The 24809-nt window shown below is 42.6% G+C and overlaps 1 pseudogene; it reads left to right on the top strand.

The window, feature by feature from the left end:
- Window positions 1-24809, top strand: part of LOC131238897 (uncharacterized) — a 48439-nt pseudogene that overhangs the window by 20676 nt on the left and 2954 nt on the right.

The raw sequence follows: 24809 nt of genomic DNA, 5'->3' as shown, positions 1-24809 counted from the left end.
GAGGTCTTAGACGCTCATTCGGTGGGCCATGATGACATGGACAGTACCCCACTGATAGATCTTGTCCATGCTAGACAGAAAGAAAGAAAAAGAGGGCCCAATCCAGCAACATTCGAACCGTCCGTTGAGAGATAGGCGCGGCTCTTGCTCTATAAATAGAGCCTTATTCCCTCGAGATTAGCACCGAGCAATCTCGTAGGGAGCGAGAGAGAGAGAGAGAGAGAGAGAGAGAGAGAGAGAGAGAGAGAGAGAGAGAGAGAGAGAGAGAGAGAGAGAGTGTGTGTGAGAAAACAGCCGAGCGGGTGAAATTTCTGGTGCCGCACTGCACTGGGTCGAGCCGTCTGAATTGGATCGAGACGGGTCAGTGCAGCCCGTAATCACCATTGAAAGAGAGAGAGTGAGAGGTGTGAGCAGATACAGAGAGAGTGGGAGGAAAGAGAGAGAGAATGGTAGGGGAGTGTGACTGTTGTCAGGTGTGGTGCTGCACTGCGCCAAGACAACCCTTTGGAAACAGAGTGTGTTGGGTCAATGCGGGCCAGGGGCAACGTTGTAGGGAGAAAGAGAGAAGGAAGAAGAGGAAGAAGGACAAGGAGGTTGTGAGGAAGTAGAAAGCAAGGATGAAGAAATGAAAGACAGGTGCATGCTTGGTGCTGCACTGTGTCGACCCGGCTCTTCTAAACTGAGTCGAACCAGTGTGGTCCAACAGCGTCTCTGAGCGTGAGGGGGAGCGCAGGTAACACCAGCAACCCAGCTCCATTAATCCGTTGGTTTCCAATGATAGTATAGTCGTTTGGCTCTTTGAATCATGTCATATGATGGCTAAAACTCAGGCCAGAACCATGCCATGTAACGGCTGAAGAACCAGGCCATGTAACGACTGAAATATGGGCTGTTACCAGGGCTGGAAATGAACATCCACTGGGCCGAGAAATAGGCTTTCACAGTTCCATTTTGGGCTGCAAAAGTCCCAGCAGATGGTCCTAATCCTAGTTGAAAACAAGCCCTTGGAGGGCCGTATGTGGGAGGTAAAAACTAGGCTTTTGCTAGGCCGAGATTAGGGTCAAGATCAGGCCCTGTAATATGCTCAAAGCAGGCCACCTTGCAAGGCCGAACCAGCCAACCACCTGGGTCACAATCGGTTCTAGATGTGGGCCAGAAGGTGGGTTGTGAGTGTCATCCATACAGGCCAAGAATCTAGCTGAGAACGTCCTTCAATCGGGCCCAAATCTGGGCCGGATGTAGCCCACAACCTGGATTGAGATTTGGACCCAAACCAGCCTCAATCTCAGGCCGTGCCCAACCAAATCCTTATGGGCCATAACCAAGTTGGATCTCAGTGGGCCTCACCATAGATTACAGCTGGACCATCAATGTCCAGCCACTTTGGGCCATGATCAGGCCCATTTCGGGCCTTGGTGTTGGGAACTAATTTTGGGCCCAATGTGGGCCACTTGTTAGGACAGAATCTGGTGGGCCTATTCACCCTAATGTGGCCCCAATAATCTTATCCATGGGGCCCTTTCAAACCCGCACTAGACTTATTTTGTGTGTTATTTTCATTGTCGCCTTGCTTTCATGAGGGATAATATCATTAGATGTGGCTAACCGTGGTTAAGTTAATTTGGCTAGTATTACTTATTAAGGGTGTTAGATATTAGCAATTATCATGGCTATTCTTATTTTATCGTTGATTATAATGTTAGTATTGATAATATATATAAGCGGACAATTACTAATTATTTTACTTCATTCTAATATTATTATAATTAATTATATAAGTTAGATTTCAAACCCTAAAACTAGATAGCATGTTAGGTCTGGATCTAGTTATGGAAGCTCGTAATTCATGGTAGACCATAGTACTTATTATCATGACTAGATTGATAGTCAAGGCTATTACCATAAGAAACTCTTTATCATTTCCCTTTTGGGATTAGTATAATACTCGTGAATGTAATTATTAAGTATTAATCTTTACTATAGTATCATTAGTAAATATTCTATTATTATTACTCGAATTATTTAAGAGATTATTAGTAATCATAAGAATATTGAATAATGGCGGTACATTCAAATATGAGCTTATAAACCGTCATTATTAATATGGATGGATTGGTACTCCTATTATGAATATCAATTGGCACGTTGTACGATGATAACAATAACAATAATATTAATAATAATTTAGGATTCGAATCCTGCGATCTAAAGCCTATGACTAAACCCTAGTGTGAAGCCCTAATTCTATATTGAAACCCTAAACGTAATCCAAACCCTAGGTGAAAACCCTAACCCTAAATAATGTGTAAGCTTGGATCTAACTGTATAGCTTTATAATTCATGATAGGGTTTGATTCTAAAGGAACACACACTCTTTAGCAATACTGGTAGGCGATCCAACTATAAGGTGATGATTCTTCCCCTTGAGCTTTCCATTTTCCTATTAACTTAAGTTATAGTTTTTATTTAAATTCATAATTGATATCTCCTTTTATAATCACATGTATTAGCTGGTGGAAATTGAATTTCTATATTACATGCTTAATGTTCATCCTGTACATTTGTTCATCATTTGTGTATTGCTTATGGACTTTAAACTGGTACATTAGTGGAAAACCCCCACCTATAAATGTACACCCATACTTGGGATGTAACACGACTGGTTATAATTAAAATGGACTTTCGGCTTAGTGGTTATTGAGTGATGGTCTAAATGGATCATGGATGCGGGCCTACCATCCAGGGTTTTTGTGTCCAATGGTTTTCAAGGATGGTCTTTTATCGCATAGTTTTAATACTCGCCCTATGAGGCCTATTTTGAAAATTGCCCTATGTGGCTTGTTTGATATCGCCTTACGTGGTTTTCTTTTGATGTTTTTCCCAGGGCACAGACCATCTAGATGTTTTACCCAGGTCCATGATTGCATTCATGCAGCCATGCATCTAATAAGACTGCATTTACTCTGTTTTGATTGTCTGGTTGTCTTATAACTATGCTTAGCTAATGTGGTGGTGTGTAATCTTAAGGGGAATTCACACTGAGTTGGTCACTCATCCATCAAATATACAACCGTACAGGTAGTACAGGTGGCTTTAGTGATATGTATGTTCAGACTTAATGAGGAGCAGGGTACGATCGCCAGGGATGCATGGTTGTATTTACCTAGAGGAGCTGCGTGATCTTGCGGCTTATATTTATATGCTTTCTGTTATTCTTCATGTATTAAATTCTTGTAAATCTTGTACTTGTTAAATTCAGAGACATTAGTTTGTATAAGGCATTATGGGTAAGCTCTTGTATATTTCAAATGTAAATAAAATTTTTCCTTTATGTTGATTTGTCCACACTACACTTATTTGCTTACTCTAATGAAGGAAAAAATGTACACTTGAATTTGACCATCCTTCAAAGCTAACACTCGAGTTTTTGGGACATGGGTCATATACTCGGGTCCTGAAAAGTCAGGGCGTTACATCCTCCGCAGTCGATCCGCTAATCCGATCGAATTGAAATCATAAACTAGCTTAAATCTATGGTCAGGGAACTTGCTCTATGACGTAGGTGAGAAATGGACCTTCCTACAGGCCCTATTTTTCAGAAACAGGCACCCTTTGGTTATAACCTAAGTATATCATGGCCCTAGGGCCATTGACATCACTTCTGAGCCTATATAAAATCCTTATTCCACCCCATCTCTCCCTCATACGAATTTTCTAAAAAACCTAAGGGAGAGAGAGAGAGAGAGAGAGAGAGAGAGAGAGAGAGAGAGAAAAGAAGAGGAAAGAGAGATTCAGGGAGATTGTTGTAGGAATCTTCCCACACGACTCTACGTGCTAGATCGCTGCTTCCTTACGTTATCCGACCTGTTTTGGCTATGGATTTGGGTAAGAAACCCTAGCCCTAATCTCGTTGTAAAGATCCAGGTTGGTAGTTTTTTGACCTAGTTAACCTATTACGCCGTGTAGATGTTTAACGTCTCATTTTCGAAAACATACAGTTGGACCGAGTCCAAATCTGGTATTCCAGCGAAAGGTGTGGACAATAAACGTTTAGGTTATGGTTTTTAAGGCTTCATTCTCAGCAATGATTTACGTCTGACTTGATTGCTGTCATATGATCTTAGTTATGACGTTTTCGATAAATTATACATGTGTGAACTATGTTGAATATAAAATGCATTTCACGTGTTTGTTGAAATGTTTGAATGGGTATGAAATTCTGATTTATGCTTGACTTGACTATAAATCTAGGATTCATGCTTGTTGTATGTATCACGGTCTCCTTGTGTAATGAATCGATATAGTTCCTGTCGTAACTATTCTAGTCTATGTACTTAGTAATGCGTAGTCTAAGTGTTTGATAAAATGTCTAAATGAGAATTTGTTGATGGTTTGTATTTAATAAGAGTATTGAGTTAGGATTCTCAATTACCTTATCCATATGTCTAGATTCCTTCATGTAGTCATAATTTCGATTACGCAATTTATGGATGAAATGCAAATATTTGGTAACCTGTTCAATGTATTAACAAAATGCTCAAATGAGAATTGTATTTGGATTGTGTTGTTAAATGCTGTTATGATTATCACATGTGTTCTGCCTATTGCACTTGAGTAAGATTGGGGCCATACCCTAGCCCAGGCGATCGGTAAAAATTCCCGTTTGACGGCGGAATTAGTCTTGCCACATTTGATACGTTCAGTGAATCTAAGTTGTATGACGATTGTAGACAGTAGTTAGGCCACGTGGAGTGCTTATGCGCTCCATGTCGATTAATTCACCGTTCGCTCGTACCAATTGAACTTATCCAATAAAATCGATTGGCATATTGTGTGTTTACCATTATGGACATCCCTGCTTGAATCTAAGGTACCACTTACCAATGTAAATGCCCGTTTTACCTATGATATCTTAATCCGCTAAGACTCATAAGCCAGGCATGGTGGTATGGGACATTGTGGTCGAGATGTCGACCTACGTTGGGGTGACGAGCCTCCCCATAGTGACCAGTGAACAACCTAAACTCTTGAGCCGGGCATGGTGGTATGGGATATCGTGTTCAAGTTGTCGACCTACGCTGAGGTGACGAGCCTCCCCGTAGTGACCTCGAGTATAAACTCTTGAATTTTCTCATCCACTGTTTTCATTAGGGTGATGCCCTACAACTTGCCTATCGTATGTGGTTAACTAGGATTGATGACCCTAGATGGATCCTTTATTTGGGTAAATGATTTAAAGGGAGGTACCTTAACTTCCCAAATCTGCTCTATGAATAAGCCTAATTAAGAACCTGGCTAACACAACCATGCACCGCGTTGCATGTGCCTTTGTAGATGAAGGGCACGATTAGGGAGTTGGACATGCGTGAATGGCTGATGTTGTCGCTTGTGAGGGAGCTTTGTGCGAGTGCATGCATCATTACTGCATTTCATTCTTGCATTAACCAGAGTATTTAGGAAGTGATTGTTGTATTATTTTATCATTACTGCTTGATTGAATTGATAACATGTTAACCTTTGCCTTATAGTATCAATGAGTTGATCACTCACTCCCACTCTGGACGGTGTTTTAAAACACCAACCAGACTCTGTTGTAAATGCAAGTGATGAGGATATATATGCAGTGGAGTTAGACTTCATAGATGAGGAGGAAGAGTTCTCCTATGTTCAGCTCTCTGGCAAGTTTATGTAAACCTCACACTGCTTCAATGGGATTACAGGGATACATTGATTAGTCGGACGTTTATATTTTAACATTTTGTATATTTTAAAACAACATTTGTATATATTCAGCCTGGTACATATTCATACTCTAGTTTGTGGAACACTTTCATGTGTTAATACACGTACTTAAGTCTTCCGCTTGCTTAATTTAATTGCACCTGGAGTATGATATGTTGATTTAGGATAATCCCTCTCATGTTTAATGCATTAATATGGACAACATTTAAACATCATTACCTATGTTACATAAGTGATGCGTTGGATCTCGAGAGTTGAGCTTTACTTAACCCTCGAAATCCATGGCGTTACATCCTGAGAACCTGCTCCTTCCGATCAAGGATGCGAATAGGCTATTTAATGTAAGAAGCATCCTCACGGACCTCTAGGGGCTGTTAATCAATCACTAGAATAATGTCTGACCCACACTTTTGCAACATCGACACATGGAATACGTCATGGATACTGGACAACTCGGAAGGTAAGGCGAGCCTATAAGCCACGGCGCCTACGTGCTCAGTAATCTCAAAAGGTCTAATGAATCTCGAGATAAGTTTGTCCTTCGCTCCAAACCACGCCATGACCTTCATGGGCGAGACGTTGAGATACACCATGTCCCCAACTACAAACTCAAGGGGTTAATGCCGACGATCAACAAAACTCTTCTACCAGCTCTGAACTGTGCTCATCGTCTGCCTGATAATATCAACAATCTCTAACATTTGCTGCATAAGCTCGAGACCTAGGAGACGATGCTCTCCAACCTCTGTCCAACAACTAGAAGATCTATCTGCCATATAGTTCCTTAAAAGGAGCCATGCTAATGGTCCCCTGATAACTATTTTTGTATGCGAACTAGGCCAAGCACAAATGATCATCCCAGCTACGCGCAAAGTCGATCACCCAAGCTCTAAGCATATCCTCTAGGATCTGGTTGACCCTTTCGGTCTACCCATCCATCTGTGGATGATAAGCGGTGCCGAGCTGTAAAGTAGACCCCATCGCCTACTGAAAGCTCCTCCAAAACTGAGACGTGAATCTAGGGTCTCGATCAGATACGATCGAAACTGAAATGCCGTGCAGTCTCACTATATCCTCAGTGAATACCTTTGCAAGCTGATCTAATGTCCAGGTCACACGCATCGGAATAAAATGTGCCAACTTTGTCAGACGATCGATGACAACCCAGATGGCGTCGTGACTGCGCTGAGTCTTCGGCAAGCCCATGATGAAATCAGTCGACACATGCTCCCACTTCCACAGTGGAACGCTCAACTGCTTCAAAGGACCAGGGGGCATCTGGTGGACAGCCTTGACACGGTGGTAAGTGTCACATTCTGCCACAAATCTAGCAATCTGACGTTTCATCCCCGACTAGAAGTATTGCCTCCTCATATTTTTATACATCTTCGTGGAGCCTAGGTGGGTCGTAAGTCTCGATCGGTGTGCCTCAGTCATCAGATCTCTACGCAACTCTAGTACGTCTGGAATACACAATCGGCCTCTATAGTGAAGTTCACTATTAGAATCTTCCAGTCTGACTGCTCCACAGATGCTGCCTCTACTTAGTATCCCTGTAATGACTCGTCTGTCTGTTGAGCCTCGATCACCCTTGCGACAAGAGAGGGTTGAATTGACAGGCTCAAAAGTTGAACAATAGAGGACTACAGGCCAAACTCAAAGTCGAACTCTGATACATCCTCGAGCATCTTCCATTCACGAACCATCATCTATGCCACCAGGCCTCATGGCTGATGGCTGAGCACGTTCACCACCACGTTTGCCTTGCTTGGGTGGTACTGAAGGTCAAAATTATAATCTTTCAGAAGCTCCATCCATTACCTCTATCGCATATTCAGCTTCGACTGTGAAAATAAATACTTCATGCTCTTATGGTCCGAGAAGAGCTGGAACCTGACCCCATAGAGATAATTCCTCTACACCTTCAGTGCGAAGACAACTACTGTAACGCCCTGAAATTCGGAGGTCGAGCATAACTCAGCTCCCGAGTTTTAAAACATCACTTTTGCAACATATGCAATGATGGATGTATGTTGTCTGTATGAGTGCATAAAACATGGAATAGATTAAGCTAAACTACAAACATAATTCAGGGATAAGTGAAAGTCACAAGCGAAAGACTTAAAGAAATATATGTGTAAATGTGCAAGTCCCTGTGATATGTATGCTCTACCAGGTCATAATTACAAGTGTTTGTCTTCAAAATACAAGTATCAAAATGAAATTATCTATTACAATAGAAAACCCAGAATCCCCATAGATCAGGACACGACTCACATGAACCCGCCTGAGAACTGCATGAAAGAAAACGCGTCCTCATCATCCTCATACTCCTGCTCTGCCTCAAGGGTCGCATCATCATCTACATCTAAGACAGAGTCCGGTTGGTGTTGAAACACCATCCCAGAATGTGGGAGTGAGTGATCAACTCAGTGGAACTACACAATAAAAGTTAACATGTTATCAAATCAATCAAGCAGTAATGATAAGACAATACGATCAAACACGTCCTAATTACTCTTATTAATGCAAGGATGTATGTAGAAATGATGCATGCTCTCGCCTGCACTCCCTCAGCGTCTTCATCTTACGGTACGCATGATAACCTCCCGCAGTGCCAACGACGCCAACGCACATGCAATGCGGTGCATGAACATGATTACCAAGTTATTATTAGTCCTTTTCATACAGCAGGATTGGGAAGCTAAGGTACCTTCCTCATATCAACTCTCATACAGTGATCCATTCTAGGGTCGTCAGTCCTAGACAATCTCATACGATCATATGGTTATAGGTCACTGCAAAGGGCTCGTCACCAATCAATGTATGCCTATCATACCTTAGTTACTACCCTAAGGCTCGTTGCCTCAATGTAGTATCAAGGTATGCTCGAGGTCACTACAAAGGGCTCGTCACCAATTAATGTAAGCCGGCAGCATGAATATAGTGTCCCATACCACCATAATCGCCTCACGAGTCTGGTGTGCTCACTGGTCACTACGGGGAGGTTCGTCACCCCATCGTAGGCCGACAGCTCGACTACGGTGTCCCATACCACCATGCCCAGCTCATGAGTCTTAGCGGATCGAGGTACAATGGTTAACGGGATTGCATTGGTAAGTTTGGTACCTTAGATTCAAACAAAAGCATCCAAACATGGTGCACATCCGCCGGGACAATCGAGTTACTTGACAAATTCGACTAGCATGAGCGCATGTTGAGTTGAACGACATAGAGTGCGCAAACACTCCGTGTGGCCAAACCACTGCCATCAACCCTAATACGACTCGGGTTCGTCAAACACGCCCTTCGTAGCGAAAACAACCTCGGCCATGAACTCAAGGTTTGTTACCGATTTCCTGGACTATTTCATAGTCCCAAACATCTTCAATCATAACAGATATTCATACTAATAATTTAGAACAGTAATGGATCAACAATTCTAATCATACAGTATGTGAGCATTTAATGAATATCAACTTAACATGGATTTACATATAAGTAGTGCTTGAATTTAAACAACAAAGAATGTAAATCGGATGTAAGAAATCATACACACCAATAGGATAGTTGAGAATCTCTTCTCAACGTCCGTAAACAGGACAATATATTACACAATTGATCATTCAGACATTTCTACAAACACTTAGACTACATATTCCAACATACATGACATATGTTGGTGATAACACACATTTGGACAATTTCTTTTGCCAAAGAGTTGACACACATACAACTAGCACAAATACACGACAATTAATCATGTCAAACACATGTTTGTATTTCATATGTATACGATACTCTCTACATATACATAGAATACACGAATCTCAATATAGCTCATATATATCAAGAACGTAAAATGAACATCGCATTTGGCATGTGAAATTACACCCACAACAATAATAAACCATTATCTGACATTGAAAGCCTTAAAAATCATAACCTATACGAATATAGTCCGCACCTTAAACCAGAAAAAACGCAACAGATCTGATTCAGACGATAAGTCTTCGTCAACAGTGACTAGAAAACCTAAGGCATGAATAAAATGAACTACATCAACACTTAGATTATTCTAAGCTCCAAAATAGACTAGGGTTTGATTAACTTACCCAAGAATGAACTTAGAATCGCCGGAATAACGATTCAGAAGTGATGGTTTAGAGACGCAGAGTAACAGGGAAGAATCTCAAGATGATTCACCAACTTCTCTCTCACTTTCTCTCTCTTTTCCTCTCTCTCTTTTAGCTAGGGTTAGAAAATTCGTATGGAATTGAGAGTGAGGGTTTTAAGGTCTTTATATAGGCCTAAAATTGATGAAAATTGCCCCAGGGCTAAGGTATACTTAGGTTATAACCAAATCGGGTTTATATCGGTCCAACGGAGAGCTTCTAATGGTCTCTTTTTCACGTGCATTCGGACTTAAGCTCACTGACCATGGATCTAGGTTAGGCTGAATTTTTGTACTGATTGGATTTATAGATCAGCCATGGCAGACCAATCTCAATTCAACAGTCACCGAAACTCGATCAGGTCCACCGGCACTATGACATGCCTGGGCCATCTTCCCTGGTCCGAGGGTAAATTTGGGTCAGAATCCAATGGTTAGATTGCTTAAAATCATCGCACAAGCGACACGACTCAGATTTCATAAATTCACATTTAATTTCTCACCTTTCTCACCCTCTTTACTCCGGACTCAAGCAAATCGACTCAGGACATCATCTGGCCTTGATTTTTGAGGTGATGGTCAAGCCCAACAAGATGATTATAATTGTCTAAGATCATCGCTATCGGACTTTCGACGCGCGATCCAGGTCCGATACAAGGTTTCCAAGTACTCCCGAGAGCAACTGGATTTAGCGTTGAATCCTAGATTTCAGGGCAACATAGCACTAACGATTCTACAGGTTTTGAGTCTTGCAGATCAAATTTAAAGTGATGGGTGCTAATTTCACAAGCAATTGAGTTTAACGCTAATTAACCCACATTTAACTTCTAAGGAATTTGAGGTAGTACTCAGGTCTTTGCACGAAATTTTTCGGGTCATTACAACTACTGCCAACTCTAGATCATGCGTAGGGTAGTTCAGCTCATGGACCTTGAGCTAGCATGAGGCATACGCCACTGGCCTCCCGTGCTGCATCAGAACAACACCCAACCTAACTCTGGAAGCATTGCTGAAAACAACAAAACCATCGCTCCCATCGGGAAGAGTGAGGACAGGAGCGGACGTGAGGCAATCCTTTAGGTCCATAAATGCCTCCTCACAAGCGTCACTCCACACAAACTCGGCGCCCTTCCTAGTCAGCCTGGTTAGCAAGCTGCAATACAAGAAAACCCCTCAATGAATCACCGATAATCATACTAGACCAAGAAAGCTACGGATCTCGGATGCGCTCATGGGCTGGCCCCACTGACCCACTTCATCAACCTTCAAGGGGTCCATAGTGACACCCTCCCTCATCATCATGTGACCAAGGAATCTCACCTCCTCCTGCTAGAACTTGCACTTCTCCAGCTTCACATACAGCTGGTGGGCACGTAGGGTCTCCAACATAATTTGCAAATGCATCTCATGGTCCTCTCGGGTCCTCGAATACACCAGAATATCATCGATGAAGACTATGATAAACTGGTCGAGGTAGGGCCAGAAGACCATATTCATCAGCTGTATGAAGACGCCGGGTGCATTGTTTAGCCTAAAAGACATGACCAGAAACTCGAAATGACCATAGCGCGTTCGGAAAGCTGTCTTCGGAATGTCCCCCTCTCGGACCCGAATCTGATGATAACTAGAGCGCATGTCAATTTTGGAAAAGAACTGAGAACCCTGCAGCTGGTCGAACAAATCATCAATCCTCGAGAGCGGCTATCTGTTCTTGATCGTGACTTTGTTGAGATCGCGGTAATCCACGCAGAGCCTCAACGAACCATCCTTCTTCTTCATGAACAATACTGGGGCTCCCCACGGCGAATTGCTAGGATGAATAAAACCCAACTCTCATAACTCATCCAACTGCCCCTGCAGTTCGCATAACTCCATTGGTGCCATCTGATAAGGGGTCTTCGAGATAGGCGCGGTACCGGGCATAGATCTATCTGAAACTTTATCTGCCGGCATGGCGGCAAACACAGAATCTCCGAAAACACATCTCTAAGAACTCACAAACTATCGGCAACTACTCGAAACACCCAGCCACTGACTCCTCAACAACATAGGCCAACAAGCTAGATAGCGGCTCTCCTCTGGGCTCGGCAACGAACTAAAACATATGCAAGCCGGGTATGCAAACGTGACCATCCGGGCGGAGTAGTCCAACACAGCATGGTACTCGGCAAGCCAATCCATACCCAGGATGACATCATACTCAGCCATCGGCAACACGAACAAATTCGTGGGCAAGAACATCTCTCCGACTAGCACGGGATAAGACAAATAGATATGGCCCTAAATAGAAGACTTCCCCAAGGGAATCAAAACTGATAAGGCCTCTAGCGCGGACTTTGACGGAAGACCGGTTGATCGGCAAAACTCCTCGGCCACAAACAAATGGGATGGTCCGAAATCAAACAATATACGGGTAATAGAAGCGGAGACAAGAATAATACCCTCAACTACTCCTCCTGACGATGACTGAGGGTCCTAAACCAGCACCTGTTGCATGGCATAAAATTTACCCTGGGCGGGCAAAGGAAGCAATCCTGCTAACTGAGGGTCCACAACTTACTGAGTGGCATAAAACCTACCCTGAGCTGATGGGGGAAGTGCCTATCCCCTCTGCGGTGGTCTTTGTTGCTGTTGCGATCACTGTAGCGGCCTACCCTGTTGCCTTTACTGCTGCAGAGGAGGCCTAAGAGGCTGATGCTAGAGTCATTATTGTTGCTGCTGTGGTGGATGGTGTAGGGGCTGCTGCAGTGCCCTCTACTGCTGCTGGGGATGGGGACACTCGCGCCTATGGTGTCCGTCTGTCCACAACCATAGCAAACACTAGTGAATGATATAGAAGAAGAAGCTGGTTGTGCTACTAAAGATGATGCCGGCTGTGCTTCTAGGTGTCTGAACCCTGGACGGCCCCTATGCCGACGATGCTGATGCTAACGGGAGCTACCGAAAGGCGCCTTCCTATTTTGGTCCCCACTCTGATCTCTAGCCCTATGCGAAATGGCCTAATCCTCCTCATACACTAGGGGCATATGTACAACCTCAGCAAAAGTAGTGAGAAGATGCCCAACTACTCTACTCCTGAGAGTGGGACGTAAGCCGCACACAAAATGGCGAGCCTTCCGCCTCTCATCATCCACCAAGTAAGTCACGAAGTAAGACAAAGCAACAAAGTAGGCCTCGTACTATATGTAAGACCCGTATCCTTAACTGTACCATTCCATAGGCTTCCGCGGTCCTCCCGATCGACTTCCAGCAACCCTCGACCTGTATCCGACATTTGCGCGCGATCCTAATCCGAGTCGCGCATATTAGAGTCGACTCAACTCAAAACTTGTACCTTTGTGACCGCGCTGTCGCCGCGGTTCCAATGCCGCAACTCGCGCACCGATCCGATGCCCAGGCCAGGAGATGTGGGCCCATGTTCATTTCAAAGAAAACGCCGCGCGTTGCGAATTTTGAGGTAATCTCTACAACATGTCCTATCAATCAATCAATCAAGTCAAGTACACTCCATACCTCAAGTACCAACTCCCATCCCTCCTTTTTTCACAAGTCAACTCTCTCTCTCCCCTACCCATCCATTTTTTACAAAAATTCAAACACACTCATACCTCTCCATCCCCTTTCCTTACAACACCCATCTCTTATCAATCTATCACCTCTCCCTCTCTTATTTCTCAAACTCATTTTTCCAAGCCACAAAAAATTCTAAACGTCCAACCCCTCCAAGAGCAAGCCAAGTGTGGCCCACTTCTCTACCACCCAACATCTCATCCCCACCATCAAAACTCCATCATCCACAGTTAAAAGTTAAGCATAGGAGCTAAGGAGGCTAAGGGAGCAAGAAGAAGGCCAATAGGTGGGTGATTTACCATCGATTTGCATTTGAGGGCCCACTTATAGGTGGAACCCATTATGATGTGTGTGTTGTAATCATGAGGGGCCCATTGTGGCGGGGTCCCTCTATCACCATCTCTCTCTCTCTCTCTCTCTCTCTCTCTCTCTCTCTCTCTCTCTCTATCTGTTTTGATAAAGTAGGCCTCACTAATTTGTGGTTTATCTGCACCGTCTGTGGGACTCCATGAAGTGCATCCGCATCCAAGCTGTCCAGGGCCTGGACACACCCAGATCCATAGCCCAACTAGCAAACTGAGTGGAGATACCTCGTTTCAACACTTGAGGTCTTGGTATCGATCCCTATGGGGGTGGCTAATATGAAGTGTGTGTGTGTACTGACATGGGGGTATACTAACAAGCTAACCAAAAAAAAGGGCTTGGACGCTAATGCCCTTCACCCTCTCCCACACACACACACGATCATATAATATATATATATATATAATATTATATAATATAATTTATATTATAATATATACATATATGGTGGGCCACACTGCATGGACCCACCCCGTTGCATCCAGACCGTCCAGCGTCCCTGCTGCTGGACGCTGGCTGGATGAATTTATAATATATATATATATATATATATATATATATTATTATATTAATATTATATTATTATATAATTATATTATATATAGATACCAGACTAATATTATATTAATATAATATGTGCGTGATTATGGTGGGCCACATGCGTGGGACCCACCTGACGAACAGTTTGGATGGTATATATATAACAGGTGAGCCACGTACGTGGGACCCACCTATATATGTTTGGGTTGGCTGGTGCGTCTCACAGCAATGACGTCACCAGTCTCTATGGCCCCCAGTGTATGTGTTGCATCCCTACCGTCGATGGGAATCCACCTGAGACACAGAGATGTCACCAAGTAATGTGGACCCTACCGTGATGTATGGTTTCATTCACACCGTCCTGGTAGGGACGGTGGATCCCCACCATGATACATGTGTTGTATCCCAACTGTCCATCCATTTGGCAAGACTGTCTCAAGGCTTAAGACTAAAAATAAGACAGATCCAGTTATCAAATGGACCACACTACAGAAAATAGTGATTTGAATGTCTAACATTAAAATCCCTTTTTGAGATTTCAGAAGTTTTGGACCAATATGATCAGGTCCTTGTGACCTTGGGAACAGACTGGATGGGAAAATAAATATTAAGGTGGGCCCACTAGAAATTCAACTATGGAAATCATTATCACCACTACCATTTGTGGTATGGTCCAGATGATCCTTTGGATATGATTTTTTTTAATAATGCTCTAAAATGATCCCTAATAATAGATGATTGGTGTAGTGGTGCGGCCTATTCGCCTTGGCATATTTGACTCGGCCCATTCGATTTGGTCCATTTGAATCGGTCCATTTGACTCATTGACTCGTCCTATTCGAATCGACCTATTTAAATTGGCCCATTTGACTCGGTCCATCTGACCTGACCCATTGATTCGGCCCATTCGATTCAGCCCATTTGAATCGGCCCTTTTAGTTCGGCCCATTTGGTTCGACCCATTTGATTCGGCCCATTTGAATCAGCCCTTTTTTATTCGGCCCATTTGAATTGGCCCCTTTTTTATTCAGGCCATTTGATCGGCCCATTTGAATCGGCTCATTTGATGCAATTGAGGCCCATGATGATGTATACTAGGCGCTGGAGCGAGGCCGTGGGTCCACTGTATGTTTAGCCCTATGTGGGCTATCCCTTGGGAGCAATGTTGGTTAAAGGTCCACATTGATGGACAATGATGGTTGGACGTCCACATTATGACCTTCCCTTAGGCCTTATTTGGCCCATTCTCATCATTCTCTCGTAGGTTAACCCAAGTTCTTGGGCCCCATTGATTTTAATTGATCCATCATCGGCCGTCCATTTATGGACCCCGCCTTGCATCGAGGTTAATAATCAATGCCGATTATCGGTGCCGATTGCCGATACCGAATATTGTTGTCGACTATGCGTTTGTGACAGCATAGCATTATGATACATGCCCATACACATCATCTGTATGTTTATTATGAGATGTGACTGGCCATTGCATATGCCATAGTGTGGGTGGTTTATGGGACTCCCTGATAGGTCACATGAGCGCACGGTATGCGCAAGATTGATGCATGATTGGACTGCATGACTCATACACTTTGCATTTATGTGATTGTGATTACTGTATGCCTTAGAGACATCATGGCCATAGCCTCCACAGACACATCGTGGATGGCTGGATTGAATACCAAAAATACTATTTCTAGCATCGGGGCGCCATAGATGTCTCTGGGTGAAAATCCTTAAACCCGATGTTACCAGAGGATGACTTCAACGTCGAAACCGAGTGGATACATGAGCGCATGAGGGCCGTATACTAGTAGGCCGCGTCTCCCACTGTGTCATGGTCAGTTGGAAAGGGGTGTGACCTTACCCGCTCGAGTGAGGGGGCAATTTATAGGTTGAGTTTGATCAGCTTGAGGAATAGGTCCGCTATTGACGAGCTGGGCCCGATATTGGCAGGCGGATAGTGAGGTCTCTTCCACTCTCCCAGTTATGAGTTTGGATAGGAGCGGCAAGCTGGCGTAGAGTTTACAAGACCCCGATGATTATCCAGAATGAGAACTATACTGATATTTGCTGAGTTGTATGAGGATTTGGATGATGATTGGCATGCTTGAGTTGCATCTCGCATCGCATGGTCTTGATATGGTCGATAGCGTTCATATCTTGCACCGCATAGCTTTGGTACGACTGATTGCATTCACGTACCCATCAGCATGATTCCACATTACTCTGGCTTGCATTCTGAGCATGTTCATACTAAGCTCACACTTACACCACCCTCTAAGCTTTCTATAAGCTTATACACGATTGATGCGTGCAGGTGACACCAGAATGCAGCCATAGCCTCGCCGTAGTTGGAGTGTACAGTCGAGCTTCCGGAGTTTCTGTTATTTTCATTATCTTGTATTTCCCTTTCATATGCATTGTACTCAAAGTTTTTTATCATAGTGGATTTTGTAATGGTGTTCTTGTGGTTATTGTTCGTGGGTTATGCTCATTACGAATCAAATCATGTTTGAAATCCTCCTTGTAGGATCCCAGGATCGGAACCTGGTGTATGGGTACTGGGAGCCGAGAATGGTGTACTATGGAGGATGTCAGTGCCGGATTCGGTGATTGAGAATTTTGTGAGCCCGGTTTCTGAGTTTGGGGCGTGACACTACGCCACTGTCATATCACCCTAGACTAATGTCTCAAACTCTAAGGCTCTCTACTCCTGAATGTGTTCAGGGAAGAACTTCTGGTCAAAACGATCCACGAAGTCCTTCCAAGTCCATACAAAATCTGGCCCGACAGTTCAGGAAACAAAAGCCCACCAGTGCTGGGCCTCGCCCTAGAGAAGAAAAATGGCCAGAGGAACTCACTGCTGTGATGTAAATCGTATGGTATCGAAGATCCTCTCCACCTCTGTACACCATAACTCGGCCGCTGTGGGATCGAGCTCACCCCTGAAATGTGGGGGATCATTTTGTCTGAAATCTCATAACAGAGCACTGCTCACATCTGTTCGGCCTACTTGGGAGTCTCTATAGGATGCCTGCCCTGTTACTAGAGGGCGGTGGTGATGGCCTACAGCATCTGCTGAAGCTGCTCAGCTCCAACTGGAATGGTAGGCGCGGGAGGGGCTACACTCACCTCAGGTGGAGGCGCAGGAATTGCAGGAGCGGGAGCCTCGGGCACACATACGGCAGGCTCCGGCGGAGGAACGGGATCAACTAGGGACGGAACAAGGACCTCCAGAATGGGGTCGGGACTAGGGTTTGCAATAGGTGGAGCCGGATGCTCTTGGGTCGCTGGAGCGGAATGAAAACCATGGCCACGGGCGCCTCGTCTAGGTGGCATGATCTACAAAAGAACAAAGGTGATGGATGCCTTAAGATTAGAATCCTCAAGGACTCGGATATTAGGGAAAAAGAAACAAAGAGAGAACGCACTTAAAGCAGATATGTATTGTTATCCTGAGTTACTTCTGGGTTATTTTGTTATGCTCTGATACTCACAACTGTCACGCCCCAGACTCAGTGACTGGGCTCACAAGATTCAAGATTGCTGATTTCAGTGCTGACAGCTGCTGTAGTACCCCATTCTCGGCTCTTGACACCCATACACCAGGTTCCGATCTTGGGATCCTACAAGGAGGATTTTTATAACATAAGTCTGGTTCCTAAAGAGTATACCCAAGATCATAACATCATAACCACAGGTAATAACTACAGGAACACTATTAAAAAATCCACTAAGAATTTAAACTGAGGATGTGGGTATGCTCTTTAGGAACTAGACTTATGTTATAGAATCAAGATTGTTGGACGCTGGGCAGTTACCTCCCTTCGAATATTACACCGTCCAAGGATTTGGATGGTGAGGGGGGTCATAGCATCAAGGCAGGTCCACGTGGTGTGGCCCACCCACTCTGGATCCAACTAATATTGGTGTTTTTCCTCCATCCAAGTCTGTCCAGACGAATGGGCAGCAATCCCGCCCGCTGGACAATTCAATAAGGTGAATCTGGTGCATGGACGGCATGGATGTACCACATACTTCATGGTGGGCTGCGCATACATACCAAGTGGGCCACACACCTCTACAACATACAAGAGAGAGAGAGAGATAAAAAAGAGACATGAAGGAGAGGGACCTTGCCACTAATGGGCCCTCTCAATACAATACATGCATCAATGGGTCCCACATCAAGTGGTCCTTAAAATTTGAAATCAATGGTGGATCACCCACTTATCGACCTTCTTCTTTAGCTCCTTGGACTTGTATGCTCCATGCCTTCAATTTTGATGGAGGTTGATAAAGAATGAATGGTTGAGATGGGAGATAAGAGGGTGGGAAAGTGGGCCACACATGTTTTTGGGAAAGCTTGGGGAGCTCATACGTTGGGGCTTGGGTTGCTTGGGAGTGAAGAGAGAACTGATGGGTGAAAAGGTATGGGATGATGGGTGATGGTTGAAGTGATGGAGTTGTAAGAAAGGGATGGGTGGAGAGAGAGAGAGTTGACTTTAGGAATGAGAGAGAGATGGGTTACTTGTACTTGACTTGTACTTATGATAGGATGTACTTGACATTGATTGATTAATTGATTGATTGATTGATGGGATATGTTGTAGAGATTCTCTCAGAACTCACAATGTACGGCGTTTCTTCGAAATGAACCTGGGCCCACATCTCCTGGCCCGGGTATCGGATCGGTGCGTGAGTCATGGCGTTGGAACCGCGGTGACAGCGCGGTCGCTAAGATATAATTTTCAGGTCGAGTCAACTTCGGTATGTAAGACTTGACTTAGGATCGCATGCAAACATCGAATACAGGGCAAGGGTTGCCAGAATTCAACCGGGAGGACAGCGGAAGCTTATAGAATGGTACAGACTAGGATACAGGCCTTATAGAGAGAGAGAGAGAAAGCATCTTTGACGTGGAGAAGCAAGCGTGGAGAGAGAGAGACATGGAGATTGCCGGTTGGAGTCTTCCTTCTTCAGCTTTTCTCCCTTCTTTTTGGTTTTTCTTCTCCTTTTATGCTTTCCTGATATTTCAACATCATCATGTCGATGATAGGCTAAACCTCTTAGCTAGGGCTAAGAGGTGAAGCTTGTAGCATGATGGGACGTGTCTATGGCTTTGATTTATTTTAAGTACAACTAATTTTGATTCTAGTTTGATTAATAGGAATGCTTTTAGTTTTTAATAGCATATTGTGACTTAAATTACAATGGATCTATGATAGCTTTGAGTATATCCTGTGCATGTATTGAGGTTGAAAGCATAGGAATCCTGTTGTTCACCATCGTCTCATGGACATGGTGAGACGATGGAATCCTTCCTAACGTTTATAACTCTCTCAGATTAGATGTGGATTGGTTAAATTCTATTGTTTGCTTTGTCTCATGGGCATGGTTTTGTGATGGAATCAATTCCAGTTCTCATCCCTCTCTTCCATTGAAAACTAGAATAAAGGAAGTTCATATTTGATTTTTAATGAAATATCTTCCAACTGGATGGATATAGGACTCTAAATCCAATTGAGTTCGTGAATTAAGCATAGATCTCCCTAATCTCTATAAGTGGATTCTTGGCACCCTAGTTACCACCTTTAATTTCATTAATTTTAATTACTTTTATCATAATTACTCTCTCAAGTATTCCAAATTAGGTTTTCATCTTTTTCTAGTTCTAGTTCTAGTTGCTTTCAGAAGACACAAGTTCAATCCCTGTGGATTCGACCTCGGTCTTACCGAGATTATTACTACATCGCGACCCTATACATGGGGTGGTGAACAAGTTTTTGGCGCCGTTGCCGGGGATCGACGGTTGCATTTTTCAAAGATTAACTAGTTTTAGAATTAGGTTAAGATTAGGGATTTCTAATTTTTGGATTAGGTTTTTCTATTTGAATTTTTTAGAAACTAACTTAACTTTCTTGTTTTGTAGGACCCTGAGATAGACTTTCTAAATTTGTAATCTCTTTCTAATTTTCTATTTTCTATTTTTAGAATTAGGGATTTTTTCTATTTTTAGAAACTAACTTGTTTTCTAATTTTAGGTTTAGACACTTTCCTTTTTTAGAAACTAGTGTACTTTCTAATTTTAGAATTTCTATTTTTAGAAAGTAACTTATTTTGTTTTGTTTTGTAGGATCTTGATTAGGAACTTCTAATTTGGTAACTTCTTTCCAACTCTTCTCTCTTTCTAATTCTAGATTTGTATTCTTTTATTTCTTTTAGGTTTAGGTTAGAATCTGAGATTGAGGGTTGTAAGTGTTTCATACCCAAGTGGATCCGTGATAACACTCGATGTCTCTTGATTGAAGGAGGATTGGTTGAGGGGTTAACTATCCATCGCAGAATTAGACACCACTCGAGATCCTCAGTGTTAATTGAAGTGATGGTTGTAAATCAATCAGTAAATCAACAACCTCAACCTAGGGCTAAGGAAGTCCAGGATGAGAATGAGATACATCGAGCACCCCCGCCTCGTACTTTGCTAGATTATTTACAACCGACGGGGGTGAACACACCCTCATGTATGGTTTTTTCAAAAAATATGGGACACATGGATATCAAGCCAGGGGTGATCCAACTCCTTCCTAAATTTCATGGGCTTAAGTCAAAAAATCCATATTTATACCTGAAAGAGTTTAATGAGATCATAACCACTTTATATTTTCCAAACGTATCTGAGGACACAGTCAAGCCGAAACTCTTTCCCTTTTCTTTGAAAGAGAAAGCTAAGACGTGGTTGCATTCACTATATCCTAGATCTATTGGCACATGGAATGATATAATAAGGGAGTTCATAAAGAAATTTTTTTCACATCATAAAATGAACGCCCTTAGAAAGTCAAACATGAACTTCGCCCAAAAGGAGGATGAAACATTCTTCCAATGTTGGGAGCGGTTCAAAGATCTTGTCAGTTCATGCCCACAACACGGTTTTGAAACATGGCGCATTACACACTTTTTCTATGATGGATTGACATCTTCCATGAGCCAATTGGTTGAGACAATGTGCAATGAGACATTCATGAATAAAAATGTCAATGATATGTAGGACTACCTTGATAGACTTGCTGAAAACGCACAATCATGAGACACATACCCAAAATCAAGTGCCACTTCTAAGCCCACTCAATCAAAGGAATGGAGAGGATTATACCTTCTGAAAGAGGATGATGATATCAATTCTAAAGTGACTAATCTCATAAGGAAATTCGAGGCCATGGAATTAAAGAAGGATAAGGTTAATGAAACTGTTTGTGGTATTTGTGATTGCAACATTCACACAATTGAAATTTGTCCAACAATACCTACCTTTTGAGGGGTGCTAAATGATGAATCTAATATTGTGAACAGTTACCAAAGACCTTTCAATGGACCTACCTCCAATACATACAATCCTAGTTAGAGAAATCATCTAAATTTTAATTAAAGGAATAGACAAACTGCTACTCCTCAAGGTTTCTTTAATCAAATTCCAAATCAAGGGAAACCTCAAGAGGATCCCGTTCAAAAACATATTCGAGACCAAGAGTTACTCAACCAGGAAATCAGATCGGCTTTGGGATCACTTACGTCATCTATTCAAAGAATAGAGTCACACTTAACAATTGGGGGAAAGGGGATGCTTCCTGCTCAACCTCTCCCCAATCCTAAATCGAAATATGAGATAAGCGATCCAAGCTCTTCAAATCAGATGGAGCAAGTTAAATCTATCACCACTCTTAGGAGTGGGAAGACCATTAACAAAACTATTCCGGTTAGGCCTGAAAAGCCTAAGGAACCGGAAGAGGACAACAATGATGGATCTAGCCATGCCCTACAAGAATTAGAACCAAAACTTTAAGGCAAGTCGATTGCCCCATTCCCCCAACAGTTCGTTGCACCAAAACCTCTCTCTAACTCTTAGGATATTCTAGAGGTGTTGAAACAAGTGAAGGTCAATATTCCTTTACTTGATGTCATTAAATAAATACCTTCATATGCCAAATTTCTGAAAGACTTGTGTATGACTAAAAGACGGCAAAATATTCAAAAGAAAATCTTCTTAACTAAGAAAGTGAGTGTCATCCGAAACCAAGATGTGCCACAGAAATTCAAAGATCCCAGTAGCCCAACCATCACTTGTGTAATTGGGAATTACCGCATTGAGCATGCACTTCTTGACTTAGGAGCGAGCGTAAATCTGATTCCCTATTCGGTGTATAAACAATTAGGTTTGGGTGAATTAAAACCCACCCTAACTGCATTACAACTTGCTGATCACTCGGTTCATGTACCGAGAGGGATAATTGAGGATGTGTTGGTCCAAGTTGACAGATTCTACTACCGTGTAAATTTTATCATCCTGGATATAAAACCCATCAGTAACATGAGCACTTAGATTCTCATCATTATTGGTCACTCATTCCTTGCCACTTCAAACATAATTATTAATTACAGGAATAGAGTCATGAGTATGTCTTTTGGGAATATCGCATTGGAGTTTGACATCTTTTTCAATACAGGCATATGGTTAGAGGATGATGACGATTTCCACGACATTAGCATGATTGACTCTTTCATGGAAGATAGAACACCTTTAACCTTATCCTCTGACCCTCTAGAGACGTGTATGGCCCACTCCCATAATTTTAATAATGATGTGATTAAGGAGATGGGTGTCATGCTTGATACAGCCCCGATATTTAAAGTTAACTAGTGGAGGCCACAATTTAAAGAGTTGCCCTAAACTAATGAAATGTCTCTCTCGTCTAACCTCAAGGCACTGAAGCCTGACCTAAAACCTTTCCTCTTATTTGAAATATATTTATTTAGGTCAAGATGAGACATACTCAATGGTGATTTCTTTCCACCTTGAGCAAGAACAGGAGAGTATGCTCATATCTACCCTCATTGAGCATAAGGGAGCCCTTGGATGGACGATTATAGACCTCAAGGGAATTAACCCTTCGATTTGTACTCACTGCATTTATCTTAAGGATAATGCGAAGACTTCTCGGTAATCACAACGTAGACTAAATCCAAACATGAAGGAAGTGGTTAAAGCTGAGGTTCTTAAACTATTAGATGTGGGTATCATATACCCTATATCCGATAGTCAATGGGCGAGTCCAACTCAGGTGGTTCCCAAGAAGTCTGGAATCACAATTGTAGCCAATGCTAACAATGAACTCGTGCTAACTAGAGTCACTACTGGTTGGAGAATGTGCATTGATTATAGGAAGTTGAATACTGTTACGAGGAAGGACCACTTTCCTTTGCCCTTTATTGATCAAATCTTGGAAAGGCTAGCTGGTCATTCTTATTACTGTTTCCTTGATGGGTATTCGGGTTATATCCAGATAGAGATAGCTCGTAAGGATCAAGAAAAGACCACATTTACATGTCCTTACGGCACATTTGCTTACCGAAGGATGCTATTCGGACTATGTAATGCCCCTGACACTTTTTAGCGATGCATGATGAGTATTTTTTCTGATATGGTGGAGCAATATCTAGAGGTCTTCATGGACGATTAATCTGTCTTTGGTCCATCTTTCAGCATTTGCTTAAAGAATCTTACATGTGTATTGAAAAGATGTGAAGAAAAGAATTTAGTACTCAATTGGGAGAAGTGTCATTTCATGGTTCATAAGGGAATTGTCATTGGACATATCATCTCGTCCAAAGGAATCGAGGTAGATAAGCCAAAAATTGATCTTATCTCTAACCTACCTTCGCCTAAAAACATACAAGACGTGCAATCCTTCTTAAGACATGCTGGTTTTTACAGAAGATTCATAAAGAACTTTAGTCTCCTCTCTCATCCTTTATGTAATCTACTTCAAAAGGATGCCCCATATGAGTGGACTGAGCAATGCTAGGAAGCTTTTACTAAGCTTAAGAGCATGTTGACCACTGCACCTATCATGCAACCAGCCGACTAGAGCCTTCCTTTTGAACTTATGTTCAACGCGTTTGACTATGCTCTTGGGGCGGTTTTAGCTAGAGAAAAGAAAACAAGCCTTACGTTATTTATTACATAAGTAAAACTCTAAATCCTACCCAAGTTAACTACTCGATTACGGAAAAGGAACTCTTAGCCATAGTGTTCACTTTGGACAAATTTAGGTCCTCCTTAATCGAATCTAAGATTGTCGTTTACACAGATCATGCGGTGCTCAAGTATTTTCTTTCTAAGAACGATGTTAAGCCCCACCTGATAAGATGGATCCTCCTACTCCAAGAATTTGATTTAGAAATGAAAGATAAAAAGGGAGTAGAGAACGTAGTTGCTGACCATCTTTCTCACCTTGATCTCCCTAATTTCCCTGAGACAACACATATCAATGACATGTTCCCTGACGAACAACTGTTCAAAGTCTCCCATTCACTTTAGTTTGTTGATATTACTAATTATCTTACCACAGGTTTCATGGTG

Source organism: Magnolia sinica, chromosome 3, assembly GCF_029962835.1.
Source record: "Magnolia sinica isolate HGM2019 chromosome 3, MsV1, whole genome shotgun sequence".
In the NCBI taxonomy this organism is placed as follows: domain Eukaryota; kingdom Viridiplantae; phylum Streptophyta; class Magnoliopsida; order Magnoliales; family Magnoliaceae; genus Magnolia; species Magnolia sinica.
This window is presented reverse-complemented; position numbering and strand designations above follow the sequence as displayed.